The sequence below is a fragment of the Protomyctophum parallelum genome, assembly GCF_964188405.1.
Source record: "Protomyctophum parallelum genome assembly, chromosome: 14".
Classification (NCBI taxonomy): Eukaryota; Metazoa; Chordata; class Actinopteri; order Myctophiformes; family Myctophidae; genus Protomyctophum; species Protomyctophum parallelum.
Window position 1 is genome coordinate 19,580,772 of NC_139709.1, and position 5,316 is coordinate 19,586,087.

Sequence of the window (5,316 nt, forward strand, 5' to 3'; positions counted from 1 at the left end):
AAACCAGGGGAAACAGCCAAGCCTATTCCCCACAGAAGGAGGCTGGGGGAGGTGATAGAGGGAGTATATCACCCTGTACAGGTATTGCAGCCAATGGGAGCCTGGACATGGACGCACCTGCAGCTGCAGCCAGTAAGCAGTAAGGCAATCAACAGAAGCTTTTAAATAGCCGACGCCCAAGCTGCCTGGTGAGTCAGTTTGGACTAATGGAGGAGTGAGGAAGCAGGAACCACTCTGTTCATGAGGATGCTGGTATGAGGGATATCTCACAAGTGAGTACAAGATTTAACTCAAACCTTTGGACCCACTTGGATGTGCTGTGCATGTATTGTGGCTCACCTGGTCTCGTTCTCTCTCCCTCCCTCCTCCACAAGGGAGAGCATACAGCACTCTTCCCCCACCTGAATACATTAGTCACTAGCTCTCTCTCTCTCTGCTCTGCCCACAGGACTGTGCATAGAAGCCCAAGCCTCTGACAGGAGGAACACTAAGTTGACGTTTTGCCCTGTTTTTCCCTTTCCCTGACAAGTTAATAAAAGACAATTTAAGTTACATGTTGAATCTGACTCTGAGCCTCTTATTTTATTGTGAATCTTGCCTATTCTCCCCTGGGTTGCCACAGCGTGTGCGTGTGTGTGTGCATTGTAGACTGTGCAGAAGGACAGTGCAGAACTCACAAATCGGGTTAAACAGAATACTGTACAGTGTGTGTACATTAACAGAAGAATTCAATACATATTTGTGCTGCATTATTATGCATGTTTTGTAATTTATTTGATTCATAATAATAATCGGCATATATCTGCATTCTCTTATCAGCATTGGCCCCTGAAAAACCATAATCGGTCAGACTGTATAGGCCTACATGAATGCTGTGATTCTACAGTAACACTGGCTGTCAGTGAGCTTAAGACTACATGTGATGGGCCATGGTGGACACTTTTGATTGAGCCATGTGGGGACAAATGCTGTATATAGGAGGGGCTCAAAAATAAGGTCTCCTTAAGGCGTACCTCCTGTAGCCTGGCCTATTTTTACACCCTTTATATTCAACCTTGAAACGTACTTTAGTTACGTCACCAAGAATGGTGTCCCCCTATTGGCCGGTGGAGTACACCGACATACATACGATACCCAGCCAATCCCTTATTGGCCGGTGTAATACACCGACATACATACATACATACATACCCAGCCAATCGCAGTACTTGCATGCTCTGCTTGCGCAAGTAATCAGACCCATCTGAACTGAGTGGTGCTTTTGGGGTGTCTGACTATTGGCTGTCGGACAATTGGTTGTCGGACTATTGGTTGTGGGATTGTTAGACCTCACTTTCCCTGAGGATTCTGCATGCTGCGTTCACACAAGTGGCAGATACAGCATACTGTAATTGTGTGCTTTGTATCTTTGTATCTGAAGTTGAAGCCAGCTCAACTTATTTGTAGCCGTCGTAACAGCTACAAATGTTGGATGTATCTTTGTATCTTCATGTCGCTGGTGTTGTAGCCTCTATCTTTGTATCTGTCAGTGTGAACAGGGAGGCCTGGTTAGTGTATTCAATGTGAGCTTAAACTCCCCAGGCATCAGATTTAATCAACTATATTAGCCATCAAATGTTTTACTCCATGACCCACATTACTATCAAACATGAATATCTAAATGCAAAGATTGGATGTATTTATTTCACTATACCGTAATGTGAGTCTCAGTCGTTAGTATGTAGTGAGCACCTCTGCTGCAACAGCTTAGGTTGCAGGTTCCTGAAGTACTATGCAAAACACCACAAAACTGCTAATCAAACAAACAGCAAATCCTTTAACTAAATAAATGTTGTGAGCTTTCACTCAGAAAATTGGTGAAATGTCCCACACACTCTCTTCTCCATACTCTCATGTCTGTCTGTCTGTCTGTCTGTCTGTCTGTCTGTCTGTCTGTCTGTCTGACATCCTCTCACTGTCATTACAGGGAAGCGGGGACAATCATGGGCATGGCAAACATGATATGGAGTGTGTGTTTGTGTGTGTGTGTGTGTGTGTGTGTGTGTGTACAGTATGCGCACGTGCACACAGGTGCTATAGCATGTCCCACCAGCCACCAGCGTCCCTTCAGTGTGTCCCTGGCCCTGCTTGTTTATAGGGTCTGTGTCTGTGTGTGTGTGTGTGTGCGTGCGTGTGCGTGCGTGCGTGTGTTCTCCTGCTGTTCTCCTTTTCACCCTGCTGACTAATGACCTACACTCCTCCCCCGCTCTCTCTCTCTCTATCCTTCCACCCTCCTTCTCTCACTCTCTCTCTCACGCTATTCACCCCTCCCCCATCTCACCACCAAACACAGCTAGGCCAATGAGAGAGAGGGAGAGAGAGAGATCAGAAGTAAGAAGGGCAAATAAAAAAGAGAGGAGAGATGGGGAACGAGAGATTATCACACGCGCATGTGCTCACACACACGCACACGCACGCACACTGAGAGAGAGGTAGGAAGGGAGTGTCAGCCCAACCACCACCGATCTTTAGATCATCTGCATCACTGAGTAACACAATGGAGCCTCCTGTCATAGTGCCTCTCAGCTCTCACACACACACGCGTGTGCGTGCACACACACACACACACACACACACACACACACACACACACACACACACACTGGTAGGGTGATTGAACGATGTGGGGGAGGGGCTATGAGGTCATTAGGGAGGGTAAATGCTATTGGTCCACTGGGAGATTGTTGATTCCTTTGAAGAACGTGTTGCTCTGGCAGTGTCCTCTCCTCTCTCTTTCATCTGCTCTCCTGTCCTTCATAATACTTCTCAAACGTTTTGGACCCAAAATTCACGTGTTTGGCTGTGCACCCCAATCTTGTGTGGGAGCCCCACACAAGATTTTTGTGTTGAATTTCTTTCTGCAGATCTACAAGCAGCTTCTACCTTGTACATGGGCTATTTTCAAACGGTATAGTATGATATTTCAGGGTTAAAGTGGTTAAACTGATTTTCATGTTGTATTAACTAATTTTACTGTGGACCCCCTGGAACCTCATAGGACCCCCACTTTGAGGACCGCTGATTGAGACCTCACGTCTCATGTTACATTTTTCCTTGAGCAGAATACTTCCTTACCTGCCAAATCCGTCAAGAATGACAATCAACCCCTCCGAGGGCCCTGGTTGTTACGGTTACACCAAATCAAAAGGCCCCCCCATGTGATTCGCATGTGCGTAACAAAATCAAGACACTTTTTGCGATTGTGCACCCATAGTGAATGAACCGTCGGCACTGTCGCCGTTGCTCCCATTGAGTTACCCTATAAGGCTGCTCCCCGGCGCTGGATCTGCTATTTTTGAGTCTCCTCCCACTGAGTGGTCAAGAAACTGTCGGACGGCCCAGGCCGTAGCGTAACGGTCTGGGCACCGGACTGGTAATCCAGTCGCAGTGTGCCGCGGGTTCGACTCCCGGACCCGACACGGCCTTTACTGCATGTCATCCCCCCATCTCTCTCCCGTTTCCTGTCAGCCTACTGTCTGTCCCTTCAAAAAATCAATAAAAGGCGTAAGCCGCAAAAAAAATATCTTTAAAAAAAAAAAAAAAAAAACTGTCGGACGACCAATTAAACACTAGCTGGGGTTCCTGCATTGCGTTGCATTGAAATTGGCGGAAGCAACAGCTATTTGAAATAGTCTTGCACAGGGCCCTGCAAGCTACGGGCCCTGGCGCTTGATCCAGTATAAATTCCATTGTTAATCCGGGCCTGATGAACGGTTTGTGGTCCTGTAGTTTAAACTTTAAACTACAGGAAAGTTTAAACTACAGGACATTTCAACGTTAAGCCATTTCTATTTTCCGCTATTAGAAAATATCTTGAAAAATTGTGAAAGATTTGGAATACTTTTGAAAACATTTCTCTGCTGTCGGGAAGAAACCAAATAACATAAAATGATGGAGATGATGAAAACCGTATATTTGGAAAACACAGCAATAGGGCATAGCAGTGGGCGTGGTTTTCTGATTCCACTGAAAAATAGTGCATTGATCTTTCCCATAGAGATTGACAAAAAATATTTATATCAATTATTTTCAGTTTAGAATCAAGCCATCCAGGGTCCTGGTGAATCATTCATGCCCATAAAACCCTTTTATTCAGTGAAAAAAGTCAAATTAAAACCGCTAAACAAAGGGTTTTATTATATTATCATATAATTAAATATTATATTTTGTTTTTCACAGAATCAAATGTTTTTTCTTCAGTGGAACCAGAAAACCATGCTCTATACTGCCTAGTTGGTGTTGTGACTTTATATCGTGTCTTATTATTTGCATGAGAAGGGGAGAGGTGGTGGAGTTAGCTGTTTTAGCAGAAAGTTTGAGGGTCCAATGGAGTCAAGAGGTTTTGTCCGAACTATTGACTGTGGGCTACTGACCCTGAGCAACTGACCCTGAGCTGGGATACTGACCCTGAGCTGAGTGAGCAACTGACCCTGAGCTGGGATACTGACCCTGAGCTGAGTGAGCTACTGACCCTGGGCTACTGACCCTAGACTACTGACCCTGGACTACTGACCCTGGGTTACTGACCCTGGGTTACTGACCCTGGGCTACTGACCCTGAGCTGAGTGAGCTAGTGACCGTGGGCTATATTGCTACACAAGCTGTCTGTGTGGTGATGCATTGTATGAGGGGAACGGTTGATCTCACCGTCTCTTTCTCTTCCTCTCACAATGTAATTTTATCCTCTTCTGTTCTGGCGCGCCGTGTGTGTGTGTGTGTGTGTGTGTGTGTGTGTGTGTGTGTGTGTGTGTGTGTGTGTGTGTGTGTGTGTGTGTGTGTGTGTGTGTGTGTGTGTGTGTGTGTGTGTGTGTGTGTGTGTGTGTGTGTGTGTGTGTGTGTGTGTGTGTGTGTGTGTGTGTGTGTGTGTGTGTGTGTGTGTGTGTGTGTGTGTGTGTGTGTTCCCTGAGGCCACGTGATAAGAGCCCTGTTATGAAATGTGCTGAGTGATTACCCTGGCCGATAACGGCAGCAGGAAAGAGAGACATGCAGATGCCAGCTTATGTTAAGACAAAACATTAAAAACTGAAGAGGATTTTGGCTCTGATGGGAGTTTTGGACATAACAGAAAAGAATTCCAAAATCCAATGTGAAACAACATATGGAGTTGGGCAGATCGGGCAGTTATATGATAATTATGATTTAGCTTACTCTGACATCTAGTGGTCAAAGTTAGACATTGTAGCTCGGCATCGTTACAAAATTCCTTCTACTCCAGCCCAGGTATGTCATATTTTCATGAATTTGGGACAATATGTCAGAGCCAGTACTTGAACCTGC